Source organism: Berghia stephanieae, chromosome 4 (assembly GCF_034508935.2).
Source record: "Berghia stephanieae isolate SIO BIC M18660-M18661 chromosome 4, UCSD_Bste_1.3, whole genome shotgun sequence".
Taxonomy (NCBI): Eukaryota; Metazoa; Mollusca; class Gastropoda; order Nudibranchia; family Aeolidiidae; genus Berghia; species Berghia stephanieae.
In genome coordinates this window covers 82,994,726-83,015,878 of record NC_088363.1, presented here as the reverse complement: position 1 = coordinate 83,015,878, position 21,153 = coordinate 82,994,726, and the positions used below count along the sequence as shown (strand labels likewise).

The 21,153-nt window shown below is 36.2% G+C and overlaps 1 long non-coding RNA gene across 1 annotated transcript; it reads right to left on the bottom strand.

Annotated features, from left to right (window-relative positions):
• Nucleotides 1-9,042: 9,042 nt before the first annotated feature.
• LOC144971398 (uncharacterized) lies at nt 9,043-10,583 on the bottom strand. Its single transcript, XR_013645128.1, has 2 exons — nt 10,351-10,583; nt 9,043-9,386 (listed from the first exon to the last, which is right to left on the bottom strand). It is a non-coding gene; the product is annotated as an uncharacterized LOC144971398 (long non-coding RNA).
• Between the last annotated feature and the right edge of the window lie 10,570 nt (nt 10,584-21,153).

Genomic DNA, 21,153 nt, shown 5'->3' with positions numbered 1-21,153 from the left:
GCACCCAAGCAATTGTATACTTGTTTAAATTCAGACTAGTCAATTTTTGAACAACCAACTAAGGTTCTACTGTATTGAACGCTGAAGAAAAATCTGCAAAAAGAAATCTGCAATAGCTCTTAGCGTGATCTAGATGCCTGTAGATGTTGTTTGTAAATAGCAAAATGGCATCCTGTACGCCACGTCCTGGTTTGTAAGCAAATTGATGACTATCACTCAATGACATAAACTGGTTCCCAAGTTTAACAAGAACAAGTTTTTCTAAAGATTTCATGACTATTGAAGTCAGTGCAACAGGTCTGAGATCGTTCATAGATTCAAGTTTTTCTTCTTTTGGAACAGGAATCATTTTTGAAGTCCCAGGTTTATTTCCCACTGATATCCTTTTTACATAGTCCCAGGTTCACTTCCCACTGGTGCCCACCTCCTATACTGTCAGGTTCATTTTCCTTTGGTACCAAACTCCCATATCCGGCTTCAACTTTCAATGGTATCCATCTCCCTTTATTCCCAGGTGTATTTCCCACTGATATCCTTTTTACATAGTCCCAGGTTCACTCCTCACTGGTGTACACCCCCCCCCCCACTGTTGCCTAGTTCCCATAACTTTGTCGGATATTGTCAGGTTTCGTCGTGGTTCGTCGGGTTTCCGCGGGTTTTGTAGAAACACTGATTGCTTTTTTACGAAACCCGCCGATACCCTTCGTCTCAGGTTCACTCCCGACTGGTGTACACTTCCCTGAGTCTCGGGTTCATTCCCCACTGCTACCTACTTCCCATAACTTTGTCGGGTTTCGTCAGGTTTCGGCGGGTTTCGGCAGGTTTCGGCGGGTTTCGGCGGGTTTCGTAAAAAAGACACACCGAAACTCGACTTGCTTCACACTTAGATTAATAAGATCGATATCCTTGTAATAAAAAGTTGGGCGATTTGAATTTCAATTCGACCATTTGGATGTCATCCAGAGGTCACTCAAGTTCAAGGACAGCTACATTTAACATTTATTTACTTCTACACTTTTGAAAATGGTTGGCAGTTGCCGTTGTTCAGGTTGATAGTTATGTCTTGGAAATCGAATGTCTTTTGTTGGCTTCGATTCGATGGTAATTTTACGATTGTTGTCTTGGAAGATTTTACATATTTTTTTCTTTATAATATCGGTCTGCCTCGGTCTTTTATTGCACAATGAAAGCCCGTCGTCTCTGTATAGTCCAATGTTTATATCAAGATGTTGCAGTTGAGAAAGTAGGTATAGTCCGACGAGCTCGCATGTTTCTGCTCCGTCGTAGCTTCCAATGGTGACATCAAAGCTCGGGGATTTATTTGGTCCATGCTACTCCATCGTTGTATAGGGATGTGTTCTTTGAGTGCAGGATGATATGGGTTTTATTTCTTCTTCGGTGATGTTTTCAAGTTTTCGCGAATTGTAGTTCTTTGAGGAGTATGGTTTTGGTGATTGAAGGGTAGAAATTACAGATATCAAAGATGATTGCATTTTGTCGACGTTGGTTTTCTGTCTTTCTGTACCATATGGTAACTTCCGCGGTGTTTCTCCATTGGTTGAATTCGCTTTCCTTAATGATTTTGGAGTTGATTCTGTCTAAGATCTGTATATTTTTCCGATTTGTGATTTGTGTTACCATTAATTAATGCCAATTAAACAGGTATGTGTAGGAATGATAATTAATATTGTGTTTTCGCCTGGCCGTAAGTAGACACAACCAAAAATAACAGAAATCAATAACTCATGTTATTAACAGTATTTGATAACTCGTGTTATTATAAAAATATTCATTCACTATCTTTATATATATATATATATATATATATATATTATATATATATATATATATATTTATGTATATATTATATATATATATATATATATATATATATATATAAAATATATATATATATATATATTTATATCTGTATATAATATTGTATGTATAATATGTATGCCTTCCAAATGAATGAATTAACGTGCGCGAACTACATTTACCAATGTGCTATCGCAAATACTCGATAGATCTATTTATTATTTATATGCATTGATTATTATGTTCTCATGATACATATCTTTCCCCATCCCACTAACTCGATGTGTCCCGTTAATTAAATTACTGATTAACATATGTAAATAATGGCGGTGTCAATGGTATTAATTAAGCTCTGAATGTTTGAAAATGGGATCAAGCTTTGCTTAAAGTACAGTATGTTTTTTTTTATTGACACATTTCAGGTTTCAATAACTCAAGAGCTATGTAAGATTTCATCAAACGGTTTTTGCCATATGTGCAGAATTTATTCAAGTTTTGATTGATAATTTTTAACACTGTGTGTCCTTTATGACGACATCAGTAGAAAATGGTAATTTTGACATAAATCGTGATTTATTTTGCCTTTGTCTGACATTATTCTCGAAGGTTTATCTTATTTAACATGTGAATCTATGGATATCAACCTTGACACTAAAAATTTTTTGTATATGACGTCAGCTGAAAACAAAATTAAGGGGGATACCGCACAACTGTCCTGGGACAGTCCTGTCCCAAATCTGTAACATATGTAATAAAATGAAACCTACCGCACCTATCGGGACGGGACAAAACAGTACCAGTGTGTCCCGAGCAGTTGTGAAAATGGTACAAAATCGACGGGACAGGACTCTCCCAGTCCCGTGTTCATATCATTTGTGATAGTAGAAAAATATAGTCGCCTTCCGCACTTGGACGGAAACGTCCCAGACTTGGCAGTGCCGTGTGAAAGTTGCAATACTGTCGTTATTTCCTGCATCCCTACGTTCAACTTTTCATCTATCTACTTCAGTCACTCGATTGATAGGCATACGTATTAACACCTCAGATTATCATTAATAAAATGGAATGCCTGTCTTTATTTTCTGCATCCCTATGTTCAACATTTCATCTTTCTACTTCAGCTTCAGTACTACTACTACTACCACTACTATTACTACTACTACTACTATTACTACTACTACTACTACTACTACTACTACTACTACTACTACTACTACTACTACTACTACTACTACTACTACGACGACGACGACGACGACTAGTACTACTACTACTACTACTACTACTACTACTACTACTACTACTACTACTACTACTACTACTACTACTACTACTACTACTACTACTACTACTACTACTACTACTACTACTACTACTACTACTACTAAATTTTCTACAATACCTACATCCTTTATTTTTTGTATTTATTTCCAATTCCATTGTATTTATTTTCCAACAATAAATAGTCTACACTTTATTTTATTTCACTGTCTATACTGCATTACACAGTTCCTCACCGCATTAAACATTGGTGAGTAGGAAGTATGCTACTTTGTGATGAAGCACGAATTAAAATAGAGCAATAGAAATTTATAAAAGGTGCGCAATTAATTAAGTCAAAAAGCACATCAATTCGGTAACTTGTGGGATCAATTATCTTTATCCTTATTTATTTCGGGAATTCTCAATGAAAATATTTTGTCTTTAAGTACGTCCGTCAGAGCCATTGGTCTCATTGTAAGACATATTAAGTCCCTTAAAGCCATTGGTCTCATTGTAAGACATATTAAGTCCCTTAAAGCCATTGGTCTCATTGTAAGACATATTAAGTCCCTTAAAGCCATTGGTCTCATTGTAAGACATATTAAGTCCCTTAAAGCCATTGGTCTCATTGTAAGACATATTAAGTCCCTTAAAGCCATTGGTCTCATTGTAAGACATATTAAGTCCCTTGAAGCCATTGGTCTCATTGTAAGACATATTAAGTCCCTTAAAGCCTTGTAGCCAATGGTGCAGAAGTTATCCCGATTTCAGTTGCGTGAAGTGGATAATTAACGTTGTATGAAAACGTTTGAACAGGACAATAGTCTATCGTAGATTACTATCCCAGCTTTACAGGTACCCTTTTACACCTGAATGGAGTGAGTGATTGGAGTAAATTTTCTTGCTCTAGGAAAGTACAAATTGGCTTCGGTCGGAAGCAAACACAGAACCACTAACAGAGTACAACGCGCTAACCACTCGCCATCCTGCCTCCTAAGCTTATAGACCCGGAACTCCTCCATGTTTCTGTAGCGTTGAGCAGACAGATAACAGTTTAAATTTTTAAAAAATAAAATTCCCTTTATTCATCCCATAGGACAAAATTTTCTCGAGGGTCTATTCCAATGGAAGACTGGAATAACCTAGGCGTCAGCCGCAATGCAGCGCCGCAAATTGAGCTATGGTGAGGTGACTTGATCAAGGCCACACAGCGCAGTGATCGAACCTGATACCTTTCGGGCACGAAGCAAAGACCGTACCGCCGAGCCATGCAGACCCTCTATTATCCTTTTGAAAGGACGCTAGTCTGTCAAAGATTACTTTCATTAGCGAAGTGGTACTCATTTGCACCTGGGTTAAGTGAGGTGATTCCAAGAAAACCATTTTAGGAGAAGATCGGAGATCACCATAGTCTATGGAATTGACCCTTGACCAATCTTTGGGTAATTAAAGGATGCACCCAATAGTGTTTTCTCTTTCCATTTGTCTTTTTTTCTACGTAGTAAAGTACAGAAATATGCAACCTCTATTTCATCCATTTTGATAATTGCACAAGCGATACGCGAGGTGTGTCCTGGGACAGTCCTGTCCTTGTGCGGTACCTGTTTTGAATTATTAATAGGGTACCATCCTAAGAGAAGCTGTTCTCTCTGTCACATTACTAATGCCTCAAAAGACATGGGACGAACTGGGGAGACCCTTGCTGCTTGTTATTCAAAAGGGTGGTGGTAACGTGGAGCTTAGATCGGACAATTGCGCAAACACGATCACAAGTAAGATATCAGAAAAAAACATAAATTTGAATTAATATGTTGAATCCAAAATGATATCCTTGCAGCTGTTCAAATGTGTCAATGATTAAAAACAGACACACTGTAAATTACAATAAATTTAAAAACTACCCTTTTCTACTCATCGCATCATAACTCAGCTAGCAAAGGACGCACAGTGTTCAAACTTATATCGATCAAAACTAAATGTCAAAATAATAAAACCCTTGGAGGAAATCTTACATCAATTTGGAGTTATTCAAATCTGGAATGTGTCAATAATAAATAAAAAACACTGTACGGTGAATATGTATTTGCCGGCTTTAAAAAAAGTTTTAAAAACGTTCCTTTCTCTCCACTGGATCATCATCATCGTCATCATCATCATCATTATCATCATTGTATCACCAGCAGAAGCAGCAGCAGCGGCGGCAGCAGAAACAACAGCAACAGCAATAACAACAGCATCAAGAGCAACGACCGCTGCATGACTATCACCAAACTTCGTCATCTATGACGTTAATTTAGTTTTTCTCTTCCAACTCATAATTCCTTTTTTTTTGTTTTTTGTTCAAAGAGTAACATGACAACATGACGCCCTGTAATATTTAATTTGTCATCGCTGAATAATATGAAGCAGTCGATTGTAACTTTCGAACACAAGTGCACTCAAGTGAGTGCTAATTAAGCTCAAGAATGTGAGGAGTCGCAAAAACTGTCATTATCGCAAAGATTACATGAGGATTTACGAGAGATTTTAGCTGATCGAACCGTCACCATCTGACCCATTCGCCCCTAACTGTATTTGATAGTTCTTCGTATGATAGTTTGTTTCGTCTTTGTCTTAGGATCACTGGTGTATTTCGATAACACAGGTAATAACAAATATGATAGTTTGTTTATAAAATGATTATTAATTATTTCGAATTAAACCTATATATTACTAACCGGCGAAAGAAACAGAATCGTGACTAATATATGTTAATTTTTTTAAACCCTAAATAAAATGTATCAGATTATTATACAAATTGGAAGTATTTATTTTTGTATTCAATTTCTATTGGATTGAGTGACAAAGCAAAATCACATTTTACTAAACTGACTAAAAATAAAAACTCCAATCGTTCATTGTACTGAAATTATTAATACCATTTCCAATGCATGCATGGATTGGCTAAATTAAGAATTGAGAACAAACTATCGTGGTTTCAATTGTTCTTTACTCAAAACATGGTTGAACTTCAATAAGACATTGATGGCATGACCAATGTCTATGACAGAGGCACAACGTTGTGAGAGTGATGAGACAACGTTAAAGATGAAAAGTCTCGGATATATTATGTTGTTTACTTTATATACTAAGAATTGCTTTCAATCTTTTTGGTCTTAATTTTAGTTAACATTCTTGGAGTAGAGCACAATAGGCTTCCTAAGTCGTGACGTAATCCTGCGCAGCAACGCATGGCAACAAACCGGCTGGCTCTAAACAGTCGAGAAAAATGGCTGACACGAACTCTATTTCCATCACCGCCCTTATGAAATACTTCTCCAATGAGCATAAAAGTGTCTCGCGAGGTGAAAATCATCATCAGTCAGGTCATGTTTTGACTTTCACTTACTCAGATGGCTTGATGTTCGGCAAAGTTCAAGCCAGCATGAAGAATAAAGAGTATTCTGTGAAGGTAAGTCATTTCGTCTTCTCATTCTCACTCTCAAAATCTCACATCTCCGTAAAACTACTGTTGGACAATAATCAGTTTACTTTGAGTTTAGGCAGATTTAGTATATCCAATGGAAAGATTTAACTGTTTACGTTCGATTTTAGTTAGGGAGAGAGAGAGGGAGTCATTGAATTATTGTGTTTTTATCTTATGGACCACGGACTTTGAGTCTTTGAGGTCTTAGTCTTGCTTCGCTAATTTTCGTTGCTATTGACTATAGTCTACTGCATACTATTTAGTATCGTGTTGTAACCTTTATTATAATACTCATATGGGCATCACAATCACCAATCACGCTAGACATTTTATCATACTTCATGTGGGGCAGCGTGGATCAGCGGTACGGTTTTTGCTTCGTACCCGAAAGGTACCGAGTTCGTTCACCCGCCGCTGCGCTGTGTGGCCTTGAGCAAGTCACCTCGCCCTAGCTCAATTTGCGGCGCTGCACCGCGGTTATTCCAGTCTTCCCGGGGAATAGACCCTAGAGATAAATTTCCTCTATGGGATGAATAAAGGATTTATTTAGACCAGTGTTAGTCACGGTAAACTAAATTTCCTATTGGGTTAAGGTGTAATGTAAATGTTGCTGCTTGAAACTCGAAGAAATCAATAACATTGTGAAATTGAATGTGAACTTCAATTTAATATACGAAAACAGATAAAATGGACGTTTCGGGTTTCCCCCTTATCAACAAAGCAAGATGAATGAAAGAATCACTTAATTTGTTTTTTTAATTGAGTTTTTATACAGCGTAATATCCACTTAATGTGCTCATAGTGCTTTACAAGCGGTCCTGGCCAACAGCAACATTTAACATGTAAGACGGGACATGATGCCTGTTGGGCGATATTACAATTTTTTCGGACAGAGACAACGCTGTTAACGGCCAGGTACTCATTTGACACCTGAGTACGGTGAGAGATTGTGAGTAAAGAGCCTTCTCCAAGGACTCAACTATGCGCCGAGCGAGGCCCAAACCCAGGACCTTCTGATCTGAAAGCGAGTGTCATACCACAAGACCACAACAGACGTTTCATTAGTTTGTTTGTTTTTTGCCTATTGAGCATGGTCGCAGCTCTAAATTTGAATCTTTTATTCTTTTACTTCCACAGATCTATCTTGATGATGCCTTGGGTTGATTCAGTCCAAAACTAATTTGTGTGGTTTTATTTAACAATGTTGTTAATGACATTGAACATACATTGATACAACAATGCCATAATTTGTCATGTTTATCATGTAAAATCATGTATGGACCTACAAAACCATTATTTTGAATGGTGATTTGATGATGATGAACAAAATATGTGTGTTGTACAAAATAAATGACAAAGCTAACAAAATGCAGTCTCCTTAATAAGAGGAGACTGGGGATTGACAAGTGCTGCAACAAATTGAAAAATAATATCAGATGTTTCTCTTAACATGGTTGGAATATATGAGAGGATGTTAACATTTTTCAGTCTTTCATTAGCCCTCTCAACATGAATTCTACATGAAGCAATTTCTTTTGTTAATAAAATCTCATTTTCAGTAAATTTATTATGTAAAAAGGAAGGGATATTTACAGTTACTCCTTGAGGTAAAATATCTTGAATCAGGATGGGGTTTTACCTTTATTACCTTTATCTGCTAAAATTAAATCTCCAGGGCTTAAAATTAAAAGTTTTAGTAATCCACAATTTTGTACAATGACCTTATCCGAGACAGACCCTGGATACAGTTTAGAAATAAAATATATCACACCATTTGGACTCAGACCAACAAGAGCTTTAACAGAATTCATGGACCTATAAGAAGAATAAATTAACCGTTGTTTATCTATTTCTTTAGGAATAGCAATTTGGTCATCTGTACAATCAATGATCATTCTGCAATTTGGGAATCTTAAAAATGATGATGGAGCTGATCGTTTATTTTTATGTCTAGAAGGGCATGTAACCTTCATAACATTTTCAAAGAGAAGCTTATGGCTTATGTAAAACATGAATAAAAGTTTGTATAATATTTGTTATAGTACTTTCACTAACGCTAAACAATTGTGAAATATGAAGGTTAGCGTAGTTCTGTCTAAGTTTCATAAGTGTAATAATTAAAATTTGGTCTTTTAATGCAACTGTCTCTTCCTGAACTTCCCATCCACTATAATAAATAATGTTACCTCTAAAGCACTCAACATATTGAACAATAATATTAAATATTTTAAAACAATGTACACCTGTCTCCATTCGAAGAACTTTTTCTGTAAGGCTTGAAACAGTGTAAGTGCGTTGAATCTAACTTAGTTGGGTTTTTTAAAGCTAGCTATTTCCTTATTTTTGTCTGTAATTTCTTGTTCTTGAATTAAATTTGTTGTTCTATTTAAAATATCCTCACTTGTTCTACAATCTGTTTTTTTTAAAAGATGGAATCCTGTGATGATGGTGACGAGAGTTGAGATGATGATGAGGGAGAAGATAATGAGGATGATGATGAGGAGGATTATAATGATGATGAGGAATCTGGTTTTTTTAAAGGTGGGACTTTGTGATGATGATGAAGAGAGTTGAGCTGATGATGATGATGATGATGATGATGATGATGATGATGATGATGATGATGGTGGTGGTGGTGGTGGTGGACTTCTTGATGTTGGTGCCAATTGAGATGGGGTGGGAATTCCTTGTGTCACTTTTCTTTTCTTTCTTTCTGGCTCTGATGGAAACAATTTATTTTTATTTCTGTCAAACCATTCAGGGAGGTTGGCTTTGTCATCATCTCTGAAGTGACAAGAACACACTCTTGATGATGATGTTGGATCTTTTGTCCTTTCTCCTGAAATGAAAAGATTAAAAAAAAAAAAATAATTCTGTTGGGCATATTGGGTATATTATTTAATTTGATAAGTACTTTGTTTTAGACTATCTTGTTTGACACCAGCTCAATGCATGATAAATCAAAGGTGTGCAAGAGACTAGGTTACTGGTGGGTCTCTCGCCTGTCTTTTATGAAATCGCACATTCAGCAAAATGTCGCACTTCCTCATTACTTCTTTTGATGATTTTGACTAGGTATATATAAAAATATGAATTCTTAAATTTACACAGTTAAAGTTGATCTTGGGGTTGAGTGTGGCAAGACTGGCGTTTTCTCTTTATTTCAGTCAGTACTGTACTGGACAGTGCGGTGATGGAAACTTTGGAGTGTCAACAATCGGGCACAGGTAAAGGAGAGAGGTCCCTGCCGCCATCTTGCTTTGTTCACACAGAGTTGCCACCTCGGCTGTCGGGGAGGGGAGGCATGGCAGAGAATCAGAGAAACTTTCCAAAAAAAAGAGGAAAGTATGTGTTTTGTGTGAGAGAGAGAGAGAGAGAGAGGAGAGAGAGAGAGAGAGAGAGAGAGAGAGAGAGAGAGAGAGAGAGGTATCTGCGTGAGGGGGGGGGGGGGAGAGAGGTTGCGTTATTTTATTTATTTATTTTCATTTTGCCATAAAGGTATCGAGTTTAAAGTAAGATTTTAACAAATATTTTCTTCTCTTTCTTCTTGTTCTCCTTTTTTTAAAAATATCACTTATCAGTAGAACTTAACTCTCATTCAGTTTATCAGCCTTAACATCAAAACGATTGACATATCATTTTTGCTTCAACTTCAATAAAAACCTAGTTTGGAATGTATTTTTATTTATAATTTCGTGCAATTGTACAAGTTAATCATAAAATATAGGTCTACGTAAGCTAGAACTTGACCTAGATCTGGACTACGAACTCTATCAAAGGTTCGACGAGGCGTGCGTGCTTACCTGACTAAAGTGATCCACTTTTTCTTCAATTTTTTGTCTGCCTGTCCATTTGGAAATCTGTAAAACTTGCAGGAGTGACTCTCTGACTGGTGTAGACAATCTGGTACAAAACACTGGACCATATTTAAGATAAAAATTGTTTTTTGAGCGATTTTCCAATTATTCCTTGCCCGGACCAAGCACGGATTTTTTTTGTTTAGAGCCAGCCGATTCGTTGCTAGGCGGACGTGACGTCAGACTGTGGAATCCTATTCAACAGCATTCAATGCCAGGAGCATTTGGTTTTCTCTTGTGAAACAGATGGATGGACATACAATTTTGTATGTTGGTACGATTCATCTGGCTGGCGGATGTTATGATTATTTTACCTAAGCGCATAGAATGAATACATATTCAAGAACTCGACTGACTCTGTCAACTCTCTTTTCTTCTTCAATACATTTTACTGTATAGAAGGAACGAAGTCAACTTTACTCAGCTCTTTGTGATTGATTTTGGACCTCAAGTTGAGTGAATAGGTCTCACTTAAATATTGATGCTGTGCGTCTAGCTAACCTTGTCACATTATCCGCCACTCAAAATATACATACCATCACACAAAACTGTATTGTGGCCGTTCACCCCAAATATCGGAGCTAACTCAATGTCTCAATCGTCTCTGTATTTGTGTTGAGAATATGGCTTTTAAACTTAAATGCTGGCGGTGTTTGTGAGCTGAACATAATATAACCACAAGAAATCGGGGAGCGGTTCAAGATAGACACGATGCTTGATACCACCTTTTTTTTTTTTGAGTGGTGGATGTCTTCGACTGTCGAGCTACCCTCTCGCGGCCAGGTAGAGTTGTCGTAACAGTAAGGTCGTGGGTTCGAGCCCCCATCCCCACGAAGTTTTTAATTCTCTATTGTCTTCTAGCACTTTCCTACTCACTTCATTTCTTGTTGTGGTCTTTAACGTTTTTATCTGACCTATATCATTTAGAAATAACTAATCACTAACAAACGGTCTAAAAATAATAACAAAGAGCTGAGTGACGTCAACTTCGTTACTTTCATAAAATCAGATATAAACGTTTAAGGTCACACATTGATGCTATGCGCTTAGTATTTTTTGTTTAAATCATAACATCCGCCAGCCGGATCTCGTACAAACACGCAAAACTGTGTGTAACCTTTAAGTAGCCGGCTAGAAATAATAATAATAGTAAAGTTTATTTGTACTATTTTATTTGTATTTGTTTATCAGTCAGTAGATATCAATATCAATAAGTCCCAAGTCTTTACCACGCTTTACTTATCTTATGACATGAATGAATCAATGACTTACGCTTACTTAGTCTTAGTTTAGGCTCTGATTCTTGATATATTCATGTATATAGATTCTAGCTTAGACACTGACAGTAACGAACAGGTGGGGAAGCCAACAGTACCGATGTACCTTCATCAACTGCGAAAATAAAGCTGAAGTAGCAGGCGTGAGATAAAGGGAGTAAATCTGACTCATGAATGAACAACACAAAACAAACGACGTTTCGGCTCTTGGCCTTTTTCAAGTAAACACAGAATACATATACATATATATTTTTATATTAGATTGTCATAATAATATAAATGAAAATTTGTAAATGTGTGTGTGTGTAGCTGTGTGTGTGTGTGTGGCTGTGTGTGTGTGTGTGCAATGGAAGAGAGAGAGAGAGAGAGAGAGAGAGAGAGAGAGAGAGAGAGGACGAGAGAGAGAGAGAGAGAGAGAGAGAGACGGCCCAGTAGATAGTGTCAGCGTGGCTCAGCGGTACGGTCTTTGCCTCGAATGGTATCCAGTTCGTTGACTGCCCTGGCATTGCCTTGGCATGCACTAGGTTGGTTATTCATCATCCTGATACCCTTAAGTCCATTTCCTATGATATAACTAGTATGTATTTTCCAATTGGTCATAGCTATTTAGGGATTAGATTTTATTTTTATTTATATATTTATTATTATACTATATTATTCATTATTATTATTATTATTATTTATTATTATTATTATTATTATTATTATTATTATTATTATTATTATTATTATATTATTATTATTATTATTATTATTATTATTATTATTTATTATTATTATTTATTATTATTTTATTATTATTATTATTATTATTATTATTATTATTATTATTATTATTATTATTATTTATTATTATTATTTATATTATCATTATTATTATTTATTATTATTATTATATTATATTATTATTATTATTATTATTATTATTATTATTATTATATTATTATTATTATTTATTATTATTATATTATTATTATTATCATTACTATTATATATTATTATTATTATTATTATTATTATTATTATTATTATTATTATTATTATTATTATATTATTATTATTATTATTATTTTTATTATTGTTATTATTTATTATTATTATTATTATTATTATTATTATTATTATTGTTATTATTATTATTATTATTATTATTGTTATTATTATTATTATTATTGTTATTGTTATTATTATTATTAATATTATCATCATCATCATCATCCTCATTTTATCTATTTAATTATTTATTTATTATCTTAATCAATTTTGATCAGCACCAAATTGTACAGTTACTAAATACTTCTATAATATTCTTATATTATATACTAGTAAAAAGCCCGCAATTTCGCGGGGAAGGAACTATTTTCATTCGATATTTTACCCACCATCTTTTACTGAGGGCAGATTGGTAAACAACGTTGTCTGTGTAATTTGGTACATCCTCTGTTGATTTTTCTGTGTGGCCCAACATGAAGTGTAAGCCGCTATAGCCTCTGACCCGTGTGTGAAAACAGGTTGTGGTAATAAAATCAACTGCGAAAATAAACCTGAAGTAGCAGACGTGAGCAGAGTTGAAAGACGATCTTGGGATCGAGAACTTACCTTACAGTACAGTACTCTGGTGATCATGTTTGGTGGCGTTTGGCACCGTTTTTATGCACATCCACTGGAGGTGTACAAAAACGCACCATTTTTATGCACCTCCGTTGGCGCTGCTGGTTGATTAATGAAAATGTTGCTGCTTGAAGCTCGAAAAAATAACGATAAGTGTTGAATTGTAAGCCTCAAATTAATAGACAAAGACATACTGTGGACGTTTCTGATTTCCCCTTTATCAACATAACCCGACGAATAAGACACTAAGAACGAATGAGAGTGAATGGCGTAGATAAGGTAAATAGACATAAACAATGATGGGACAGGGAGTTTTTGAAAAACAACAAAAACAAACCTAAGAAGAAAAAAAAGAGGAAGAAGAAAAAAAAGAACAAAAAACCCCAATAAAATGACAAAGACGCGGTAAACGAATACACCGATGATGATGATAAAATATTATAAAATGATAACAATCGAGGTTGACATATAAATGCACGTCGATAACACATTGAATGGTACCGATATTGTTGTTTTAAAAATATAATAATAATAATAATAATAATAATAATAATAATAAATAATAATAATAGATTAATTTAAGGTTTTAAATATATGTCCAGTAACTATAACAACGAAAATGATGTCTTTCTCAATAAAGTAAACCTTTTTAAAAAATGTCCACACACAATGGGATTGAACCCAGTACTTCCAAGGTTAGAATCTGACAGCTTATCCACTGCGCTTCGGAGCCACCTGACTATTCATAACATTGAAAAAGGTCTTTCTAAAACCTTATTTTAACTTTAATGCAACTTCTATTTTCTTGTTTTAAATTTCGATTTTTTAGATTATTATTATTATTATTATTTAATTTATTACCAAAGAAGTTAAACCTGGGTATTATCCACCCTAAACCATCACATTGAAAGAATCAAAGGGGCAATAATAATACTTGATGTCATAAATAGATGAAAACTGTTGAAAACTTAGTGTAGATCTGAAATCCTTGAAGTAATTAAGTGAATACATTATTTCGAATAAGACGATTTGCGTAAAAACGCCAAACTGACAACTTTTTACAGTGTCGAAATTGGTTGTTTTTTAGAGTGTTAGTGTCGTCGGTACATATTTCATGATATCTGTTTTACTTAACGAACTTTCAAACTGACTTTAAGAAATCAAATTATCTGTTTATCTATCTGTAAAAAATACATTTCTAATTTTCAAATCTTTCATTAGAGTTGTGCGCGGTATAATTTTTTTTTATTGACTCAAATGGCACAATGTTCTCCACAAGGCTAGCCTATATTTTTTTAAGAAAGGAATTTCAATTCCATTGTATTTATCTTCCAACAACATGTCTTTATATTTCACTTCCTTAACTGCATTACACAGTTCCTCCCCGCCTCCCCTCTTTTCACTTAATCAATTGCGCACCTTTTAGAAATATCTAGCATTCTGTTTTAATTCGTGCTTCCTTACAACAAAGGAGCATACCAATTTCCTGCCAACCAATGTTTTGTTTATTCATCTTAACTACGCCACTACCACATTATCTCATTCATCTTTGGTGTTTCATTCATCCTGTTTTGTTGATAAAGGGGAAACCCGAAACGTTCATTTGATCTGTTTTTGTAATTAAATTGAAGCTTACATTCAATTTCACATTTTTATTTATTTCTTCGAGCTTCGAGCAGCAACATTTACATTAAGTGAATACATTATATTGGGGATGTAGGAGCTTTCGGAATGTCTCCCCTTTACTTAACTTATGGAAAAACAAACATCCTAGCACCTTTACTAAGACTTATGACAAACCCCCAATAGAAAAAAAATATCCTCCAATCTCGAGCTAACCCTAATAGAAAAAAATGATGACAAATTGAACGTCTGACAAAATATCAACGGTGAAAATACAAATTTAAAGAATACTCGGGATGTAGGAGCTTTCGGAATGTCTCCCCTTTACTTAACTTATAGAAAAACAAACATCCCAGCATCTGTACTAAGACTGATGACTAACCCTAATAGAAAAAAAAATACTTCGATCTCGAGCTAACCCTAATAGTAAAAAAATAATCAAAATGGCGACTGAAATACCTTCATGTGATCAAGTGAATAATATCACTATGAATGCCACGATTTGCTGAAAAATGCCAACACACACACACACACACATGTATACACCACACACAACACACACACACAAACACACACACACACGCACACACACAAACATACACGCAATTAGAACATACTACTACATAACAACACTGATCACCGCTAAATCAACAACACTGTGACGAACGATTTTCTTCCACTGCGTGTTCCTTTATCATTCGTCAGTGTCTCATTCAAAACCACTTCAAACCCAGTGGACGAGACATATATTTGCCAAGGCAGATTAACACCTCTTAGTTTAAATACTCAAAACATGGACAGTCCTTTCTCCGATAAAGCTCTAAATCTTTCTAACGGAAATTTTGGTCGTTAGGTGGGGAACCTTTCCATTGTATAACGGAACACTCACTTTCAGCTTAAGGCTTATTTACCTGTTCAAATTGTCTGCCCATTGTATCCATACCTCCTGCTAATTACCTTTTCCAAACAAGACTCCAACGTGCATATGCCCTGAGGTCTTGTCTCGTTCAAGAGTAGCTAAAATTACAATTAAGGTCTATCTCTCCGGTAATTATCCGTTACTCCGTATTAATCAAAGCATATGAATATCATTGGCTATCTAAAACAGGAACATTCTTATGGTTGGCTATTCCCATAATTCAGACGCGCTCTTTCATTTCACAAAATCAAATTCATCTCTGAATTTAATCACACACACGCTAAGAATCCCAAGAAAGAAGAGCTTTCTCTCCAATTTCAAACTTGTAAAAGTTTGTCATCCCTCGGCTGGAGGTAAAATGAATTATTGGTTAACATTCAAAGTGGAACGAGATATTACTGTGAATTCAATTTAATCTATTATTAATATTATAGTAATAATAATAAAATAATGGTATAGATTTATAGTGCGCCAAACATCCCTTCATCAGGAGGGCTCTGGGCGCATAACATAGATTAATTTAATCATGAAGCCCTAACACAGTACACGAACAACGCTAATTATACACATAATCAAAAGAAAGCCTGTCGGAATAAGAATGTCTTCAATCGACGCTTGAATTCCTCTAGTGAAGACGAAGAACGTATCTCTAGTGGTAATAAATTCCACAACCTTGGACCAGAATGCTGAAAGGCGCGTTCACCAGCCTTCACTCGACAGCGGGGTGTTTTCAATTTGAGGTCGTTCGTTGATCGAAGCGATCGCTGTGGGTTATACCGTTCAACGAGGTTTGAGAGATATGCTGGTGACGAGCCCTCCAGGCATTTGAAAACGATAGTTGAAGATTTATATTTAATCCGCTGGTCCACTGGCAGCCAATGCAGCTGCTGTAGTAATTCGGGAGCTGCAGTTTTTCTGTCTTTCTGTAGTACAACGCGGGCTGCCATGTTCTGTATTTTCTGGAGTTTGTTTATTTTGTCCTTTGTGAGACCAACAAACAGTGCATTGCAGTAGTCCATTTTCGGGAATATCAAAGATGTTACCAGTTTGTTGCAAGTTTCCCTATTAATAAATAGTTTGTGTATATATTTTAATTGTGCTATTCCATGGATGTTCGTAAGTTGGAATACCTGTACAAAACTATATCTATATGTATCTTATACTATAGTTAACATTTGTTTATGAACTATGCTATTATTTCATTTATATTCAATATGTATATTGCTTGAATGTCTGTACCCTACCGCCAATCGCCGGCCACACATCATAACCTCAATTATAATTAATAAAAATAAATAAAGAAGTACCAGGGACACAACCCTGTTAAATTATCATCATGTAAGATAGCTCGACTGTCAGTTGATGTTTAATACATATAGACTAATTACCATTATCATGGAGTAACTGCTTCTCCTTGCCTTTGTCGGCAAATAAAGGCTATTATGATGTGTCGCTCAAGGACGATTCGGTGGCGAAAGACAAACTCGATTGGCTCTAAGACCTTGTTGTTTTAACTCTTAATTGAAGGTCCTTTTCCGTGTCCTTGGAGCACCCAGTCGTGCCGAATCCCTGCATCCCAGTCCGTGAATAGGGGTAAACCCCTGATGTCAATCGCTACCAACAACACACTGTTGTGAAGTCCAGAAAACTCTGCAAGCAGGCGCCAACCCTGGAACTAGCTGATACATTTGCCTCAGTCAAGCAAGCCGGCGGGATAAAGATAAGCCAAACGGGCTTATACCATTTTCAAATGTATTTTCCAAGGAAACAAATGATTAGAAACTAACTTAATCAATCAATCATAAATGAATCGATTAATAAAACAATAGATAAATAAATAATAAACTAGATCCACTCAATTAGAGCTATTCTTCCTGATATTAAATAAATACTCGTACTTATTCTTTCTATCTTTTCCTGTAACAATCTAATTAAACTTTATGTATAGAATTGTTATTATTGCATTGGGCGTTACTATTGTCTTGACTCACTTGTTATTAATACAATTAAGTTATAAGGGACCCTAAGGCAATTCTTGATCTCCCCTAGATTAAACCTGAGCCGTTTGTGGTATAGGTTGCGTGGCGCAGCTGGTAACGAGAGCCATAACGCGCATACTAGTTCGAATCCAGACCATTGAGCTATCGGTTGGACTCGATCCCACAAAAATAACACACAACCCGCCACATAATGGTAGGCTCGTCCGGGATTATGAATCTTTAATATAATATAATATGTGAGTCATTAATCTAGATATAATATTTAAACACCCATTCTTTACTTCTGCTACTATCTCAATTTAACAATAGCATTCTATTACATTGGGGCTCGTAAATATATCTACCTTAAATCAAACCATCAATAAATCATTTGATTAATTAATTACAAATATCATAGGGAAGAAATCTTATTTATTATCGAAAGTCACTGTGGTTACATTTGAAATTGGAACATGCCCATTTTTCTATATTTTCACTAATCGATAATTAGTTTACTAACACTGATATTTATGATTATGATTATGACAACCATATTGTTTTGATTATGCATAATTAGGCAACGTAATTTTATAGCAGTTTACAAAACATAAATTGTTATTTCATTGCCACTTTTGTTATGCCATTGTTGCCATAAATTTTGGACCTTCAGCCGAGGATACCCCCCCCCCCCCTCAAAAATTAAGTTAAACAAGTCTTAATTAAAAAAATTACAGTCACTCTAACTTCAAGTTAGGCCATCTCGCAAGTTGTTGTTTACACGTGTAACGGTAAATAGTATTATCTCTCTATTGACACGAGCACGCCAAATTTAGCCCCAGGCAATAACTACTCTTTCTAAGTATTGTGTCACTGTGTGTGTCATATATTGGAATTTGGCTTAGCGAAACCTAGCACTTTTCAACAGTGTGTTGTCACTTACTTCACTATCATTCATTATCTGTGCTGCAGAATTCTTCATTCATATTTAACCCTTACTGGCAAAGTTCCATGTGTTTGCTTTCTGCCCTACTCTTCCTGGTTCAATTCCATCTATCGCATCATTCTCATTCACCTTCTGCAGTTGTTCAATCTGTAATCAGCCATGGCTACTTACTGGCGTTACAATTAGACGCAAGTTTATCCAGTTAGGGAAAGAATTAGGCCTTTCTGGTGAACAGTTATCTGCCTATGTCAATGAAAACGCAGAAAGGGAGATTATTAGACTTGAGGAGGAAGAGAAGCGTGCTAGACTAGAGGAGGAGGAAAAAAGGAAACATGAACAGGCTTTGAAAGACAAAGATCTGGAACTGGAGAGAGAGCGCGCTCAGGCGGAGAGAGAGAGCGTGCTCAGGCAGAAATGCAGCGCACACGCCAAAAGGAAATAGAAGTCTCTTTAACAAGGGAAGTTACAGAAAACCGGCTCTCTACCCATAGCCCCATTCCATCCAGTCAGGGCAATGGAAGCATTGATAAAGTAATGTCGTTCCCGGTAGAAACTTTCAACCCACACATTGAAGGGATTGATCAATGGTTAACGCGATTCCAGGAGTTAGCGATCTCATATGATCTTCCGGAGGACAAATGGGCACTCAAAGCGTCTCAGCATCTCAAGGGCAAAGCCTATGATGTTTATACTCGCCTGACACAGGACAACAAAAATACCTTTCAGGAGTTAAAGTCATCCCTACTGAGACACTTTGATGTCAGCGCAGAATCCTATCGTAGAAGATTCCGAACATTAAAGAAGGACAGACATGAAGCATACTACCACCAGTTGGCAGATCATCTGCAACTCAGCCTCCAACAATGGTTAAAACTATCTGGCAACCCAGACACTAATGAGGGATTAAACCAGCTTATCATGGTGGAACAGCTGAGAGAAGCAATGCCCCTGGGGGTCCGTCGTTTTGTCGAGAGCAAGGCGCTCATAAACTGGACGATATAGTAACATGTGCTGACCGGTTTGCGACAGCGCAAGAAAATCACCTCACCGAAAGGAGACAACACCGGATTCAAAACCCGTCCACCTCACATGAAGAAAGAGCTGCATCTCCACCAACATATGAAAAGAAGAATAACAATAACCAATACGAAAGAAGTAACACAACACAACACAAACAAAAACGTACATTGCAAGAACTGTAATATGAAGGGACATTTGACAGAGGAATGCCGTCGCGACAACAAACGTAACGGTCATCAAAAGGAAAACCTGTCAGTGTAAATGTAGGTCGCACAGTTGGGAACCACCCACTTCATTAAACAAAAGAATCTTCGAATCACCCTCCAGTCATTGACAAGGTCAAAGTAAATGGACAGAATGTGACCGTTCTCTACGACACGGGATTAGACTATCATGTGGTTGTAGCACGAGACTTGGTTCGGCCGGACCAATTCACAGGCGAGATTATCGAGATTCAATGCGCCACTACAGACAGCCCATCTCTGCCACTTCCGATAGCTAATATCGAAATAACCTCTCCATACGTAGTAGGAACTATACCTAGACGCACCTCATCACCCTCTCATCCTTGGATGCAAATACGTATTTCTCGGAACGCCCAAACACCCATTTCACGCCTGTCACATAAGGACAAGAGCACAGGATCAACGGAATATGCCGCCGTTATCACAAAATCCTGGACCAAAAGAAATGAGGAAGGCACAGATCGAGGACACGACTCTCTCACGCTACTTCGCCAAAGTGACGGAAGCTAGTGACAAGCTAGTGATAAGAATAAAAAGGGAGAATTCATAATACAACAAGAGTTGTTATACAGAGTCTCTGGCAAAAAACGCCATCAGCTCGTCGTCCCCTCTACGCATCGCCAACAGATTCTAGACATGGGACACAACATACCTTTCAAAGGACATGTGGGAATCGCTGCCACAACGGAGCGCATCTCAGCCCACTATTTCTGGCCTGGTATTTCGGATGACATCAAGATCCATATTATAAAGTCATGTCAAAAATGCCAATGGAAACCAGATCAAATAAACACAGCTCCAGTAACCTTAGTGTAGTACCCGAGAATGGGTATTGTACATCAATAAATAATTATATCGATACCACACCTCTCTCTCTCCATAAAAAAAAATTAATGATTGAATTATATTAATTTTTGTAGTACATAGTATTAGTAGTAGGTAACTATGGTATATCTTAAGGATAACAAACAAATTTTTTTTTTTGTTGTTTTATCATCATACTGCGATTAACAATGATTATTTGGAGTATTCTTAGATAATAAAGAAATAACATCTTAATTAACGAGAATTAATAAAACTTGTAAAATATTAAATTAACCATCATTGTTTTTAATCTTGGGCTGGTATGCTG